General features: G+C 44.0%; 1 protein-coding gene across 1 annotated transcript in view; it reads right to left on the minus strand.

Moving 5' to 3' along the window:
* Window positions 1–18,334, minus strand: part of LOC124488380 — a 232,287-nt gene that overhangs the window by 164,725 nt on the left and 49,228 nt on the right. The gene's annotated exons all lie outside the window — the stretch shown is intronic.

An 18,334-nucleotide genomic window follows, 5' to 3' on the forward strand; every position in this document is an offset into this window, starting at 1 on the left:
AGCCAGTGAGTCAGCATATTTTTGTGATTTGTGTAAAACTTGGAATTTGAGTGAGATTTGTGTAAAACTTGGAATTTAAGTGAGACCGCGTCTTGTTTTGACTTCAGCCTCGAATAAGGAGGTTATTCTGAAGAAGGCAGTCCGGAATGAGTCACGTCAAAGGAAAGGAGTTTGATTTTGGTTTATTAATCGAGCGCCCAGTTCAAACAATCAGTTCAAGACAAACTGATGGCATGAGAGAAAACTCTGTCTCTAAGTCATGCTTAAATACATGAGTTAGACAGTACAAATATAGTAACCACCTTAAACGGTACACATTCCACAAATGATGCACAAGGGAAACGGCACACAGGTGATGCGGTCATAACTAAGTTTGGAGACTATTTTCTACTTCTTCGCTCTCCAGAGGTTACACAAAGTGCATTCCTACATCTATACGTGGCCTTCACACGGAGCAACCTCTTCCTCACTGAGACACAAGCTAGTGTATACAGAAAATCTGCATATTAGCCTCAGAGTCAGACTCGGCTCGCCCACTGGCACTGGCAGTGTGTACTACTGTCTTCAATGCCACAGCTATGGCTAAACTTTATGTCAAAAGAAACCGGCGCTTTCAAACAATCAGTGAAGTCTCAGCTAACACAGTTACGTTGCCCTTACGTTGCCGCAACGTCACTCGATGACCAAACATACGTGGGAAGTGAAAGATGCCATGAGGTAACGGCAACGTCACCAAATCACGTTGCCAGTCCGTAACCGCGACGTCGTGGCAACGTTATTTTCCGACGTTGCCAGTCTGTAACCGCGACCTCCTAGCAACGTCATTTTCCGACGTTGCCAGTATGTAACCGCGACCTCCTAGCAACGTTGTTTTGTTACGTTGCCAGTCCGTAACCGCGACCTCCTAGCAATGTAATTGTGTGACGTTGCCAGTCCGTAACTGCAACGTCAATTAAGTAACCTGTATTTCTCAATTCTACTGCTTATATTGGGGCGGTTCACATGCAGACCTCATTTGCCCAAAATGCTACTTGTTCTTGTATAATAGGATACATGGTATCCAACTTTAGGAGGACTATGTTTGTGTGATGTGTAGCCTAACTCAAGCATAAACAAGGCAGCATTTCCATGTAACATTCAGTCATTTTATTTCAAACAAAGTGCCAAACAGTGAAATAAAATCTTCTGCCAGTCTCCGCTACAGGTCCTGTCTGTTGGCCCTGACAATGAAGCACAAAATAAGTTAGTGTTCTATTAACATAATTGCACGTGTTAAAAGGGGTTAGCAAGTCATTTAAAAAATCACATCTAAAATAATATACATCATAAAGAAAATATATGATTGTAGATTTTTGTCATAGCCATGTGAAAGATTGGATATGGAAGCTGCAATCATGATTCATTCACCTGGCTTGTTTTGAATGGGCTGCCGGGGTGTGTTTGAGTGTTTCCTCTATGCGGAGCTCCACAGCTTTCTCTCCCAGTCCCATTTTCCACTTCATCACAGCGTCTGGAATTATAAGTCATGAACTTATTGTCAGCACCAATGTGAATGTTGAATGCTGCGTGTAAGCCATAGTTCATGGCATCTCCAAACACTTACCACTCTCTTTTGCAACTCCAGCACCTTTCGCAACTCCAGCACCTTAAGGCGCTCCTCAAGGTCTCGGAGTTCAGCTTGTGTTTGGGCCACCTGTAGGTCCATCACTGGCACCTCTTCAGTGTGTCTGCCCTGTGGTCGCTTGAATAGGAGAGCCTCTCGCTGGTTCTCCTCCAATGTCTCCATCTTCCGGAGCATAACCTGTAATGTGTCTGTAATTAAGGACAAGTAAAACATGTTTACATGAGTTTGCATGATTGGCATACACTGTGGTTCTTCTAGATTAGCTGTAACATTGATGTACATAACAAATGTTACCTTGAATGGTCATTGCTAGGGCTGTCCTCACTCAGTCGACTAGTCGATTTTCTGGTCGAGATGCTCTTGGTCGACTAAGATTCTTTTAGCTGCCGTATGGCAGTGTGAGATCTGATTCCCGCTTGTGTCATCATTGCTGAATTAACGAAACGTTCTACAGAAATTGTAGATTATATTATTTAAGACAAAAAAGCGAATCTAAAAATATCTAATTTAAAAGAAAAGGTGCTGCTATTTTCCATTTTATTAATCTGTGGTTTGTTTTGGTTTGATATTTTGCACATGGCACAAGCACAATTGGCTGCAGAACTACAACCTCTGCCATAGCCTACTTTGTCGGTGTTATTAGTCAAAATGGCAAAGACATCTGTGGTATGGCAGCATTAAAGTACATTTACAAAGTACCGGGTGACTCAAAAAACGTTGAATGCAAACTCTGCCAAGAACGGTTTATTTTTCATAGTTCGACGTCGAATATGATGTAGCCTACCACCTGAAAAACGTAAGTTGGCCTAGCCCTACTTCGCTTATATATGTTTATGCTAACGCGCTGGGTTGAAAAATTAACGTGCCTATTATAAGAATCACATTCAAATCGAATGACATTATCATCTCCGGCCAAGACAACAAAATATTTATATTTTGCACCGTTCCCCACTCAGCTTCTACGTAAGTTTGCATGCTGCAAGTTCAGGCAGTAATAAGGGCGCTCTGATGATTCGCATGTTAAACAAACAATAATTTGTAGTACATTGTAAGAGATACTAAATACCATTGGCATTCGGGTACAACAGGACAGGTAATACAAGTCTTATTATTAGTAGTCTATTAGCGGCTGAATCTGCAATGTCCAGCAGCCATTGAGTCAGATCGCGAAAATGTTGGTAAGTTTTTTTTTGTGTGAAAAAAAAGAGTTTTGTCGATTTTCAGACGTTTCAGATGATTCTTGGTCGACCAAAGAAAATCTTAGTCGGGGACAGCCCTAGTCTTTGCCCAAGATGGTACAGCTGAATGGGGTATACAAAGCATTAGTATGACAACATTTGTTGTTTTTGACAAATATGTTTCACCCCACGATCAGAACAACTTAAGTATGCCTTACAATTAGGTATGCCTTACAATGAGTTGGCAATGGTTTGAGTATTTTTTTGAGTGTCTTATATTTGCACTTGCCTGGCTGCCAGCTGTTTTCCTGGGCCCCCTATGGGTTCTCCTCCACCAGACCAGAGTTGACACCTAGGGGTATGGCATCTGGTGATGCAAACGTTTTAAGTCATGCTTTTGCTTCAAAACATAGCCTTTAGGGTTGCCATGGTTCATACAATTATTGTCACTGTTATAAACGGTCATTCATTACTTTACCATCATTTCCAAGGGACACAGTGCTTGTGATGGTGGTCGGATCATCTGTACAGAAATGAAAGTGGAAGGTAGTTTACATAGTCTTAGATATTGAAATTGATATTAATGTAGTAGCATCGCACATATGTGATCGTTTGAAAGCAGGGCCCCACAGCGTAGTGTCGCACATGTGTGATTCTGGCTTCAAAATGTACAATTAGTAGGCTAACAAGTAACACTAGCAAGTAGTAGCATTGGTACGAGTATTATGTTAGGTTGCTAGGTAACAGAAGCTAATTAAAGCTACATAGCTTCCGTTTTGGAAAAATAACTTGTCGGAAATATTTAGAACTCAAGCATCTAAAGGTTAAAGCGAATAAACTTATCCAAAAACAGATGTCATGTACAAATTGGAAGAATTAGTGACATGATACTTTTACAGACGCCATTGCTGTGCATGCCATGACCGACTGTGAACGTGATCAGCCACGCGCTAGCTCCAGTCTTTGAAAATTCAGGGCTAAATAAACTATTTTGGGACAAGGTTTTCTAACAGTTCTGAACGCTTATTTACACTGATTCTTTTGAGGGTGATTTGTGAGATGCTAAACTTTGATAACATTTACATTTATGCATTTAGCAGACGCTTTTCTCCAAAGCGACTTCCAAGAGAGTGCTTTACAAAAGAGCATAGGTCACTGATCATAACAATGAGGTAGTCCCAAACATTGCAAGCAGCCAAAACATGAAGCGTACATTGTGAAAAAACTAAACAAGTGCCAAAGGGAAGACCCATAAGAGCATGCAGTTATACAAGTTACAAATTAAAACAACATGAACCACAAAAAGTGCAGGACTGTACCTGTAGAAGAACAATCAACAGTAAAATATTTCACAGCGAGTACAAGACTTAACTTCGTTATAACTAACCTACAAGAGTAACAAGTCACACAATAAGAGTCATTGTGATCCTGGAGGAAACTAACATCAGGTCCAACCAAGCATTCCTAAGTGCCGTTGTACTCCTGGAACAAGTGTGTCTTGAGCCTTTTCTTGAAGGTGGGGAGACAGTCAGTGTCCCTGATGGAGGTGGGGAGCTGGTTCCACCATTGGGGGGCCAGGCAGGAGAAGAGCTTGTGTTGGGACCGGGCGGTCTTGAGCGGTGGGACCACCAGGCGGTTGTCTGAAGAAGACCGTAGGTGATGGGTGGGGGTGTAAGGTTGCAGGAGAGACTTGATGTAGTCGGGTGCAGTCCTGTTCACTGCTCGGAAGGTCAGTACCAGGGTCTTGAATCTGATACGGGCGTTGATGGGTAGCCAGTGGAGAGAGATGAGGAGCGTGGTAACATGGGAGCGTCTGGGTAGATTGTAGACTAGGCGGGCCGCTGCGTTCTGAATCCTCTGAAGAGGGCGGGTTGCACATGCTAGGAGACCAGCGAGCATCGAGTTGCAGTAGTCCAACTTGGAGAGGACCCGTGCTTGGACTAGCAGCTGGGTGGAGTGCTCAGACAGGTATCTCCTGATCTTCCGGATGTTGTAGAAGGTGAATCTACAAGACCGGGAGACTGCGGCAATGTGGGCCGTGAGGGACAGCTCGTCATCCATGGTAACCCCAAGGTTCGTGGCAGAGGATGAAGGGGTCACCGTCGCAGATCCCAGGGTGATTGACAGATCGTGGGAGATGGAGGGTTTAGCCGGGATGATGAGAAGTTATGTTTTGGCGAGGTTCAGCTGGAGGTGGTGCTCGGTCATCCAGGGGGAGATGTCTGTGAGGCAGGCCTCAATCCTAGCTGAGATCCCCGGATCAGTCGGGGGGAACGACAGGTACAGCTGCGTGTCGTCAGCGAAGCAGTGGTAGGAGAAGCCATGGGAGGTGATGATTGGTCCAAGTGAGGTGGTGTACAGAGAAAAGAGAAGGGGTCCAAGGACGGAGCCCTGTGGGACACCAGTGGAGAGCTGGCGAGGGCCTGACAGTTTGCCTCCCCAGGAGACCTGGTAGGATCTTCCCAACAGGTAGGATGAGATCCACTGGAGTGCAGTGCCAGTGATGCCCATCTCAGAAAGTCTGTAGAGCAGGATCTGGTGGTTAACCATATCAAACGCTGCAGAAAGCTCCAACAGAATGATGACGGATGACCTGGAAGCCGCTCGGGCAGACTGGAGGGCAGTGGTGACTGAAAGAAGGGCAGTCTCTGTGGAGTGGCCAGTCTTGAAGCCCGATTGGTTGGGGTCAAGCAGGTTGTTCTGAGGAAAAATTAGACAGTTGGTTAGATACAGCACGTTCAATTGTTTTTGAAAAGAAGGGTAGCAGTGATACCGGTCTGTAGTTCTGGAGGACGGCAGGGTTAAGGGAGTGTTTTTTTAGTAGAGGGATAACTCTGGCCTGTTTTAAGGCAGAGGGAAAGGTGCCGGAGATAAGAGAGGAGTTTAGGATATGGAGAAGAAAAGTTATGATGGAGGGGGAGTTGGTTTGAAAGAGAGGGGAGGGGATAGAATCAAGGGGACAGGAGGTGGGGCGATGAGAGAGAATGAGGTCAAAGATCTCTGCCTCGGACAGGGGAGAGAAACAGTTTAGACATTTAGTTGGTTCAGTCGTGGAGGGTGAAAGGGTAGGAAAGGTGGGTTTAGGGAACCGACTGCTAATGTCTCAAAGAAGGAGGAGAAGTCGTCTGCTGTCAGGGTGCAGGGAGGGGGTGGGGGAGGTGGGTTAAGAAGGGTGGAGAAGGTAGAAAAAAACTTGTGGGGGTTTGAAGCAGAGTTAATTTTTGTTCAGAAAGTAGAGGGTTTTAGCACCAGTTATGCGAGAAGAGAAAGATTTAAGGAGGGAGTGATACTTATCACGGTCCAGACCGTCTTTGGACTTGCGCCATCTCCTCTCAGCTGCCCGAAGGGTGAACCGTTCTTCACAGATAACATCCATAAGCCACGGGCAGGAGGGAGAAGATCGTGCAGGCCTGGTTGACAGGGGACACAGAGAGTCAAGTGATGCAGTTAAAGTGGTTAACAAGAAGTCAGTGACAGTGTTAGTGCGGTGGGACGAGAACTCGTCAATGGGAGGGAGGATGTTACAATAGAGGAAAAATGGGAGGGATGATAACATGTATGCATTTTCAGTATGTCAACATAACTTTCTGGAGGGTTTAACCTAGCTAGCGAAATCCTAACGTAAACAATGTGAATCTAATATAGCACTTAAACAGGCTAAATAGCCTAAATTTCTAACCTATATGCCCCATCCAATTTCTGAAAATGTGTTTATATATTTAAAACTATTTCTGTAAAGAAACTCACCTTTGAAGTAACTTATTTACAGGTAAAATCCATTGCGTGAAAGACTGTGGGACCCTGCAAAATCTGTTTAGAACCCCCAGTTTCAGCTATGCGTTGAAATGTGCATGCGCACAGTTGGTGCTCAGGGGCAGAGTGAGTGGCAGGTTTGCTAAGGAATAATTTCTATATTCTGTGATGAATTGTCTTTGGAAATGAAACTCTTAAGAGTCGCTTACCTTTTGGTCACGTTTAACAATTTAGTATTACAAAATTATTGGAGCACAAATTTGCATTGTATGTCTCACAGCTTTGGTGTGCTATACAAAGAATGTTTGCTTAATCATGTTACACATCACACATTGATTGCTTTTGTACATGTTTATAGTAAAAAAATGAAAGACTAAATTATATTCCAAATTCTGTTTTTTTTTATTAAAGCTATGTTTCTGCATATGAGAAAATTGATGACCAATGATGCTGGGGCATGCAGCACATGAATTACATGCATTGTCTACATTTATACGTGCTGGGTGCAACATTTAATACTGTGTGTGATTTGAATTCATGTAGACTATGGCTACATTACAAAAGGGTCAGAACTGAGAGCAGTCCAGTGTGATCTCTCCATCTCTGGATAAACCACTATATTGCACTCGATATCCGTTGTCCTGTGACCAAAGAGCGACTTAACGGCAACTTAATGGTACCAAAATTAACGTAACCAGCCAACCAAGGTACAACTTTGCGGCAACGTTGTCCACGGGATAAAAAAATAACGTAACCAGCCGACCAAGGGACAACGTCGCGGCAACGTTGTCCATGGGACCAAAATATAATGTAACCAGCCGACCAAGGTACAACGTCGCTGCAACGTTGCCCATGGGACTATAAATAACGTAACCAGCCGACCAAGGTACAACGTCGCGGCAACGTCATGTGTTAGCTAGGTATGCGCCAGAGAGACCGCATAGGCTTAGACGGCAGCTATGTTTTGGTTGCGTCAAGTTCATAAGTTCACCATTTCACAGTTCGGTCGACACCAAAAATGTCGAGGAGGGCAGCCTTCAGGAGATGTGGGAATTGTGCTTTTAGCCAGATGCTCCGATTATTTTTGTGATTTGTGGAAAACTTGCAAGTGGAGTGAGACTGCGTCCCGGGGGTACATTGTTTTGACTTAGCCTCAGTGACAGACTTGGCTCGCTCACTCACTGGCAGTGTGTAAACGATATCGTAATTCACTAAATTCTAGTCCTAAAACGTCAGGGAGGGCTGCTTTTTGTAGACAAGAGTCTGCTCAAGATAGCTAGTATATAGGATTTTTCAAAACAAGCCTATTTCATTTTTTATTTTCCTGAGAAAGCAACCTACGTTACCCAGACTAGTTTCACTCAGTCAGCCTATTTAAAGGTCTCTGACAGTCGGAATCACTGTTTACATGCAAAGGTCGAGCTGGTCTTTGGTCAGATGTGTATATTGACCAGTTTAGAGCTAAATACTCTTGCCAGATTCTAGAATCGAGCCAAACGTTTGGAGTGACTTTACATGGCCGGGTCTCCATCAATTCAACACAAGTTCAAGTAATGCCACTGCATTTCACAGTCAAAACTGTAGTTTATGTCAAGTATAGATGTAAAAAGCTTCATTTTTCACAACTGACATGGATCCTTTCTTCACTTTTACAGGTCTGGAGGGTTATGCAGAGGCCTGCTCAACAGAGTTCAACAGAGGATGCTGAGAGAAAAACAGATCCCTTGCTGGACTACCCCCCTCTATCTGGACAGCTTCTCTTCAGCCCTGACCCCAGGACAGCTTCATCCAGCTGGCCTGCCCTGACTGCCTGCCTGCAGGCCCTGCTTGCCCCTGCCTGCCAGCCCTCCAGAGACAGATAGTCACCCCACAGACACAATAGCTCTGCAGACTGCTTTTTTGAGGACATAGATGAAAAAGGACAAACCAGCATTTTTTACTTTAATGAAAATCTACATTTTGTATCCTTTCCATGTCCCAGCATGCCAAGCTGCTGAATTTTTATTTCTTAAGTAATGAAACCAGTTCAAGTTATAGACTTTTGACCTGAATCCAATGATTTGTCATCTGAATAATGTACTGCTTCTTGGATGATTTGTGCTCCACATCAGTTCATCTCACACATTTGCCGTTGTTATCCTTTCGCATTACACACATTTAGGCAATGTTCTTAAACTCAACCGATTGTTGTCATTTTACCATACTGTTCATATTGAACAGACATCAGTTTTTGGAAAGATTACTGTATATTTCCACTTTTGATTTGTATTTCCATCGTAAATTTGGTCTTTAATTTCAATTGGAAGTGGTATTAAAAGGTCTTAAATTAAATTAGTTTACACCTGTAGACACCCTGTGAAGCCCCCACCCCACACTGCAGAGATAGTTGGTGACAGAGAGGTGCAGACATTAAGTTTTAATGTATCCAGCCGACCAAGGTACAACGTCACGGCAACGTTGTCCACTGGACCAAAAATAACGTATCCAACCGACCAAGGTACAATGTCGCGGTAACGTTGTCCACGGGTCTAAAAATAACGTAACCATCCGACCAAGGTACAACGTCGCGGCAACGTTGTCCATGGGACAAAAAAATTATGTAACCAGCCGACCAAGGGACGACGTCGCGGCAACGTTGTCCATGGGACCAAAATATAACGTAACCAGCCGACCAAGGTACAACGTCGCGGCAACGTTGCCCACGGGTCTATAAATAAGGTAACCAGCTGACCAAGGTATATCGTCGCGTCAACGTTGCCCAAGGGTCTAAAAATACATAACCAGCCGACCAAGGTACGACGTCGTGGCAACGTTGTCCATGGTTGTCCCTTTATAACATTGCTACGGCGTTGACAGAAGGTAACGTTGCAGGTTACCAACTGAGCACTTACTGGCTACGTTGCCGCAACGTCATGTGTCAGCTGGGGTGTAGCTAACAACAGCAGCTAGCTTGCCTCTAGTAAACTTATTTTGATTTAGCCATGTCCCCATAAATTCATATCAAACTTACTTACGTTTTAGGGGGCACATTTTCAGTTAGCAGTCAGTCTGCTAAAATAAAATGACTAAATGTACTGTTTGAATTGCAATTCCATCTGAAATACTGCCAGTGTCAACATTGTTACAACGCCGCAGGTTACCAACTAAGCACTTACTGTCAACGTTGCCGCAACGTCATGTGTTAGCTGGGTAGCTTGTTTCAGAGGGTTTTTTTAATGAATTATGCAATATGATTAGGCTAAATGCTTGAAAATATCACATAGAAGGAAAACGGACCCATTTGCAACCGACGCAAGTAAGCACTTAAATTTGCTTTAAAATAACGAAAATAAACTCTACAAACAACCGTCATGTATGTGTGCAACCATTTGTAAAACTTTTTACAATAAAGGCAGGCAACTGTAGATTATCAAGTCCTTTCTCCTTTTTCTCTTTCAGCTCAGGTAAATCAGCAATTTGCTGATGTTCCCTTTTGTGCTTGTCTCCCGTTCTTATCCGAGAGCACGTTTCCTGGCAATTTTTCTTGACGTAAGCAAATAAATGGCGTGCTAGTTTACCCATTTCGAATTGGTTTTAAACCTAGCAAATTATTGGGGGAGATACTTTTAGATATGATGACTGGAGTTACTAGAATAAAAACGACCGGACAGCAAATCGGAAATGCAATACCACCTACATCCGCCGGGGCCGTTGCCTCAAGCCGAGGGTCTGCTTTAAGCACTGGGCCTCTGACTGGAGTGGGGGGTACCTGCAGAGCCGGAGACCCCGGAGAACCGGAGATCTGCAGTTTCAGGACCGCAGTTTCAGGACCGCAGTTCTAGGACCCTCGTTTTATCTGACAGCGCCACGTGGCGAATGGCATAAACATGGACCGGAACAAGGAACAAGATTATATTTTAGTATGTTTTAGTTCAGTAGTGAATATTGTAGGATTACGGCTCAGAACAAGATGGACTAGAATCAGAGTGTAAGTAGCTAATGTGAATTGCGTATGGTTATGTATAAAACAATTCTGGTGTCTTGAATTGGACAACGTTAGCTAGTTAACTTCAACTTTGCTGTCGAAATCATTTCAAGACACTGGAGAGGTTTTCAACGTCAAACAAACTGCTTGATTAGCTAGAGCTAACATTCAGTAGTATAGCACTAGCTAGCTAGCTCTACACACATAGCTTTTAAAAACGAACTGTAAATTGATACTCTGTTTATTTGTGTAATGAAACAGTAGCGCGACGTAGCTTATGTAAATCAAGTATTGTTCAACATGTTTAAGTTAGCTGAACGTTCAAAACACTTCTGGTATAATTTGTTGTGTCCTCATTATGCCACCACACCACTACGTGTCGCTGTATTGTACTGTTATGTGTGGGATTACCATGTACTGGAAAAGAAGGACTTAAAGGAGACATGACATGAAAACTTCATTTTATGATGTTATTTAACATTAATATGAGTTCCCCTAGCCTGCCTTTGGTCCCCCAGTGGCTAGTTTAGTGTAAACCAAGCCCTGCGTGTTCTCCTCCGCCTTTGACAAAATGAACGCTCAATTGCTCTGTTTGAAAATCTCCCCCTAGTGACGTAGATGGGGGGAAGGTTACCTCCCCTCTCTCTGCTTTGCCCGCCCAGATCATCTGGCCCGCCCATGAGAAACTGAGCTACCACCGTGCAAGGGCGAGTGCGATATCGGTTTTTCCTGGAGAGACATCATGGTGAGCAAACAAACGAAGCATAACAGTTGCTCAGTGCTTGGATGTACAAATCAAAACAAAAGTATTTTTTTAGTTCCTTCATCCAAGCTTCTGCACAACCAGTATCTTAATTTGATTTTCGCTGGAATTGCGCTGACACAACTTCACAAAGTTTTGTATGTTTGCGCCAAACATTTCAGCCTCTACTGTTTCCTCAACTTGAGCCAATACAAAACTGGCCTTGCTGAAATAAAATTCTGGATTATTACTAACTCTCCTTGGTCAAGCTACAAACCTTGGACAAGTAAGTTAACTAACGCTATATCATTTTGTTGCTTTACTGTATATGGTTACCTAGCTTGCTACCCTTAGAATGTGGCTGTAACATTAGCTCTGCAGCTAACAGCTGAGTTACTGTTGCTAATGTAAAGATAGATGGCATCAAGTATGTGTGTGAATACAAATGCTGTAACGCCAGTGTTGTACACTTCATTGTTATTTGGATAACCGTTATGCTGTTGGTGTTATGGCACGGGCGATATCCGCCTTTCTCCTCATTGTAATTATTTATGAGGGTGCAACTCTGCGAACCAGGGTGATCAGATGAGAATGGGCAAATTCGAGGCATCTTACAGCAACGGGTCACCACTTACATGCAGTCACCACTTACAGCAGTGGTGACTGCATTTGCCGTGTACCTTACGGGTTAGCGTCCGCGCCCGCGGCATTTCAGAAGATGATGTCTGTGGTCTTGAAGGGAGTGCCTAATGTCCAGAATTATCTTGATGACATCATTTGTTTTGGAAGTACACAATCCCTGCATGAGGCTGCACTTCAGGAGGTGTTGCAGCGTCTAAAAAAGGCAGGTCTGCGTGTCAATGAGAAAAAGTGCCAATACAGACAGCCCAGCCTGCGCTTCCTGGGATACATAGTGACCGCACAGGGAATTGAACCAGATACAGACCACGTCAAAGCCATCACACAAGCGCCTCCACCAAAGGATGCTGCCACCTTACGGTCACTGCTGGGGATGCTGTCACGGTACAACATATTCTTACCCAATTACGCCACTGTGGTCCAGCCGCTGCACACGTGCCTTCGCAGCGACTCAGAGTACAATTGGACTGCGGAGGCTGACAAGTGTTTCGGGGAGGTCAAACAGCTGCTGCTGGACAGTCCGGCACTAGCCCTATATGACCCTGCCTTACCATGCATCGTTTCCTCAGATGCCTCTGATTACGGCATAGGCGCCGTCTTCACGCAGATTCACCCAAACAACATTGAACGAACAATTGCCTTTGCTTCAAGAACACTTACACAGACTGAAAGAAAATATGCAACTGTTGAGAAAGAGGCTTTAGCCTGTGTTTGGGCGGTCGAGAAATGGAGGACATACTTGTGGGGACACAGGTTTACTCTCCGCACCGACCACCAGGCCCTTACTACACTTCTGAGCACAAAAGGTGCTGACAGAGCTGGAATGCGCATCGCCAGATGGTCAGCACGCTTGTTGTGTTTTAACTACGACGTCATCTACCATGCTGGCACACAGAATCAAACTGCAGACTGTCTGTCCCGATTGCCACTGCCTACTGCTACTTCACATGAACCAGAGACTGAGCCCGAGTTGGTTGCACTGCTCACAACAGCACAACCTGCTATTACACCTTTTGATTTCAAGTCTGCTTCTGCAGTATGCACCGAGCTCTCTGCATCGCGCACACAGATCCAAAAAGGATGGCCTGCTTCTCCAAAATCAATGAGTATGGAGCTGCAACCATACTTCAAAATGCGAAATGAACTGAGTGTACATGAGAACTTAGTGCTCCGTGGATCACGCTTAGTGGTGCCGGTTGCTTTAAGGAAAACATTAGTTGTGCTGGCACATGAGAACCACCAGGGTATTGTGCGGACTAAACAGCGTCTACGCGAGCTGTACTGGTTCCCGGCAATGGACTCCCTGGCCCAGTTCTACATCTCAGCCTGCACACTCTGCCAAAACATGGACCGTACTGCAAAGACCTTTGCCGCACCACTACAGCCTGTTCCCTTGGCTGCTGCCCCGTGAACAAAGATAGGCCTTGACATAGTTGGAACTTTCGAGACAGCTTCATGGAACTGTAGGTATGCCATTGCTCTTACTGATTACTTTTCCAAACATCATCCGTTACCAGTGAGGTCATAATAGAATTCCTCGCTACTATCTTTAGTCGCTATGGCAACACTGAATGCGTAGTGACTGACAATGGCCCACAACTGGTTTCGACTGCTTTTTCCACGTTCCTGAAAGAGCGTAACATCACACAGATCAAAGTGTCTGTGTACCATCTAGCGCCTAATGGTGCAGTGGAAAGATTCAATTGTGTCCTGAAAAGCTGTGTGCAAGCTGCCATTGTACAAGCTGCTCCATGGAAAGAGACAATGACCGCTTTCCTACAAACTTACCGTGCAACTCCACATGCCATGACTGGCGTGTCGCCTTTCGAACTGATGTTTGGTCGTAAAATGAGAACCAAACTGGCCATTCTGCCATTGCCACCCTGTAACCATCGTGATGCCGAAGTGCGCCTGCGTGTCTCCAACTGTCAGACCCAGATCAAGGCATATTGTGACCAACGGAGGGGAGCGCGTGCGCCTGCATTCAAAGTAGGGGACAAAGTAAGAGTAAGAAGACAGACTCATGTTTCCAAAGGACATCCCAGATTCACGGATCCAGTTCAAATCCAAAAGCAAGTTGGTCCATGCACATACGGATTGTCGGATGGGAAACTCTGGCATTCCTCTCACCTCACACAGGTACCGGATGCGGCAGTGAAACCTGCCGACGAGAACAGTCAGGCGGCTGACTCAGCAAGGATAACCACAGACCAACCTGTGGCTGAGACAGCTGAAAACTGTGCACCTGAGAGAGACAGAAATGATCGAGCACATCTCGCTAGAGAGCGAAAACCTCCTGGTTGGTTCAAAGACTTTGATACCTGAGATGCAAGAAAGAAAAAGGACTGAGTCATATCCTTTGTCATGTTCTAGAGTTAAAGCTTCAGGCTCACTTGATTAAAATAACTTGGTTCAGTTTCGTAAATACTTACTATAGTCTGATACTAGTCATGTGATTTAATTTTCTGTTGCTCTGTTAATGCCTTATCCTGCTAGGCTTAAAATGATATCTTACATTACTTATAGAGGGAAGTAATACTTTTATGTTGTGGGGAGATGTTGTGTCCTCATTATGCCACCACACCACTACGTGTCGCTGTATTGTACTGTTATGTGTGGGATTACCATGTACTGGAAGAGAAGGACTTAAGGTTCGAGAATAAGCTAAAAAGCGATGTACCATGCTGTAGAGCTGCTCCTACGTCAGATAAAGAGTGAAGTTAATGCATGCCTCGTGTTGCTTTCTTCTTGCAATATAACACAATTATTTGTTCACATTTTATGAAATACGAACTTTTAGACTATTTGTTTTATTTTATTGAAACCATAGTGCGATGTTGGCAAGCCCAGCTACTGTAGGTGTCTCATGATAAAGCCAGCACATTAATACAACTTCAAAAAAATGATAGGTTAAAAGCAAGTGGATTCGATCTGTCAGCTAAACGAAATCTGCAGCCTACCGTCTTAAAAATTAACCATATAATTTGTGTAGGCCATCATATAGGCTACGGACTGAGTATGCTGAGGAATCTGTCCCTGCAGGATCCAGAAAAGGTCTTCATCTCTGGACCAGTTTATCATCGTAGGTAAGTAGAGAATGTACGTTTTCTGCACAATGCCATACAACTTTATAATTTACTATTAATACCTTTATTATCAACCACTTAAGTAATGCTAATTAATGTACACTACTTTTTTAGGGTAACTGATATTTATGCTTACCTAGAAGTAATATTGTCTGTACTATTTCAGTGAAGTGGAGGAGTTTGATCGGGGGATATCTAAACAATTGCGCACTGAAGGGAGACCATTCAACTAGTAAGTAGTGCTGTTACCGACATCACAATATGGGGTTTGAATATTGAAAGGTCAGAAAAAGTCAAATATTCCATTATGTTTTTTTTATTTGTTTTTCTTGCTTGAATTGAATTGAATTGATGTTTATTGGCCATGAAAGTTTGCACAGACACGGAATTTGATTTGGCAGGAGAGCCTACCTAGGCAGCCATCAAAGGCGCCCACCAGAAAGATTACAGCAAAGCATAACATGAGGAGAGAGGAGGAGAGAAAAAGGCAACCCCCATACAATGCTCCTAGAGGAGTACAGTATGGGAACAGGCAAAAACCTCAGCACATAAGCCCACAAACATTAACAACACAACATTACAAACATGCAATGGGAAAGGGCGGTGGGGTAGACCAGCAGCATCTGGACCTGCGACCGTAATAGGCGCTGGACACAGACCCGCCAGCCACCCAGGGAAAAGCAATCGAAGGCGTTGGATGGGGGTGGGGGGGTGGTGGTATCTGTAGTAGGTGAAAGTTAGTGTGTGAGTAGGTCTGGGTTGGCGCCCTCGACCTAGGCCACAATCAGTCCGAGTCTCTCTATGCAGATAGTGTTGGCAAGGAGACGTCCTTGGTCATGACCCGGGTAGAGACCAAGCCACAGATGTTGATGGTGGGGGAGTGGAAAGGGAAGAGCAAGATAGTCTCGCTTCAGCGCTCTCCAGGGGAGTTGTTTTCCAGCAACGGCCTTGGCCAAGGCCTGAGCTGGTTACGGGGCCGAAAGTAGATGAGATTGGTGTAGATGTTTAGACGAGTAGATGCGACTCAATTTTCACGTCCACCCTCCAGGAAGGCCTCCAGATCCTCAAACCTTCTTTGCTGAGCCGCGAACTTATCCCTGTTGTACTCCCTATTCTGCTGTAAGTTCACAGTCAGTGCTCCAACGGCTCTGCCCACCGTCTCAATCAGGTCGGGCAGCCTAAGGGGGCTTTTGATGGCTGCAGCCGTTTCCTTACTTTCCGATACACAAGCCAACCGCCTAATCCACACAGCAGAAAGCCTGTAATCATGGTTCCGAAAATAAAGATGTCTTCAACATCCTCAACGGAAAGCGCCGCTAGACACACGACACGCCAATTGTCCCACGCGTCCATCGTGTAGCCAGCTGCAAACGTCCCGTCCGGACATTTGGGTTCCCCTGAACCCGAGCTTCTCTTCGAGAAGATGGTGTCAATTGCATTGAGAGACCAGCTAATTAATTCCATGCTTCCAGTTTCGGAGAGTGATGGTGAGAGAGTATCTTGAGACAGACAAGACAGACAAGACAGAGCGAAGCAGGGAAGGTCAGGGAGGGGAGGATAGAAAAATGCGACCGCCTTCGTCGAGAGCCAAGAGGGAAGCTTCCATCTCTCATTGAATGATGAAGTTGTATGGAGGTTTAAATGGAGGTCTAGATGGAGTGATATGGAGGGGATGGAGTGATATGGAGGGGTGATTGTCATTGTTTGACAATTATTCAAAATAAACAATGTATATCTTGAATCTGCCCCTAGAGTCAACCTTGTGTCTTGCCTCTCTAACATTACACATTTGTGGTTGAGATTGAGTGACTGCAAAAGCCAATAGCAAATAGAATAGAACTTCACTTTTCCAGAACTTTGTGGTGTCAGACACATCCAAAATGTAGCATGCACACAGGCATGTGCAGTATTTACAGGAATATGAAAGATGATCTGATCCACTGATCAATGTTTTGAGTCATGTCCAATACAAAACATCATCTAGCATGCCCATCCCCACCAAAGGAACATCCTCATGCAGCCCATCCATCATAGAGGTTCACCACCAGCAGCAAAGAAGGAAGCGGTGGATCCTCCGCAGCACCACCATCCCACATTACTCAAAGAAAATGTTTTTTTTGTGATGATGACATTAAATAAATATAAGTATAACAGATTGGAGTTAAACTTGTATTTCCTCAGATAACTTTGATATTTATGTATAATAGAGCATAAAATAAAATAATGAAACGAATCACAGAATACGTACATTGCATAAGTATTTTGACAGAACTCTGTGTGTGTGTGGAATTTAATTATCTGCAGTATGTATCAAGGATTTACTCATGTTTAGTAGTTGTATTCCCAACAGATGTGGTTACATTCTGTTAAAGGCACTAGAGATATTCCACAAACACAAGCCTAGCATGTGCTTTTAATTTTTCCAGATGGGAGTGCATGATGCAGGAAAGTAAGGGCAGCATCATCGAGATTTCTACACTTCATGTAGGCAAACTGGAGTTGATCTGCCAGGTTCTGGATTGTCTCTTGTAGTTTCAATTCTACATTCACTACGTACATTCAAAACTCTTCATCACCACTGATGTAAGAGCTACATGTTGGAAGTAATTGGGAAGCCTGGGTCTGCTCTTCTTTGGAACAAGGCAGATGGCAGAGGTCTTCCAAAGAGCTGGAACTGTGTGTTCCAGCTCCTCCAAGGACCAGTTGAACAGCTCACAGAAGACAGGGCCAGTTGTTTGTAGCAGGTCTCCAGGAGCTTGTTATAATTGATGTTATCAGGACATAATGCTTTGTTGACTTTGGATATTTGGTGAAGTTAAGCCCTCTTGAACGAGTTCAGAGTATCTGCAAAGGTGCCACAATCCTTAAGGCTCATGTTGCAGGGTGTACATTGGTTCTCTGTAGTCCCAGAAAACCTTCAAGGCCACTCCAGACATCACACATCTGCCCACATTGATACATTTTCCACCTTTTCTTTAAGCTATTTTAGCTTCCTTAATTTGCTTAGGCCCACTTCATTTGATCACGTTGATATATTTTCCACCTTTATCTTCCTTCATTTGCTTACTTAATTTTATCAAATTACACTGGATCTTGACATCTAAGAAATGTGCACATTTTTTCAAATTGTATGTGATTTTAATTTATTTAATTATCCAATATTTATTATTCGAACATGTTTTCAAATATTATACCTTTCTATATTATTAGAACATATTTTCAAATATTATACCTTTCTATATAATTGTGTCATCCAACATCATCACATGAGTTTTTCTTGTGCCTCGCAAACCATTCAAATATCTTGTTGCGATCTAGTGACACTGCCTTTCAATTCGCTAGGTGGCG

Source organism: Hypomesus transpacificus, unplaced genomic scaffold, assembly GCF_021917145.1.
Source record: "Hypomesus transpacificus isolate Combined female unplaced genomic scaffold, fHypTra1 scaffold_134, whole genome shotgun sequence".
NCBI lineage: Eukaryota > Metazoa > Chordata > Actinopteri > Osmeriformes > Osmeridae > Hypomesus > Hypomesus transpacificus.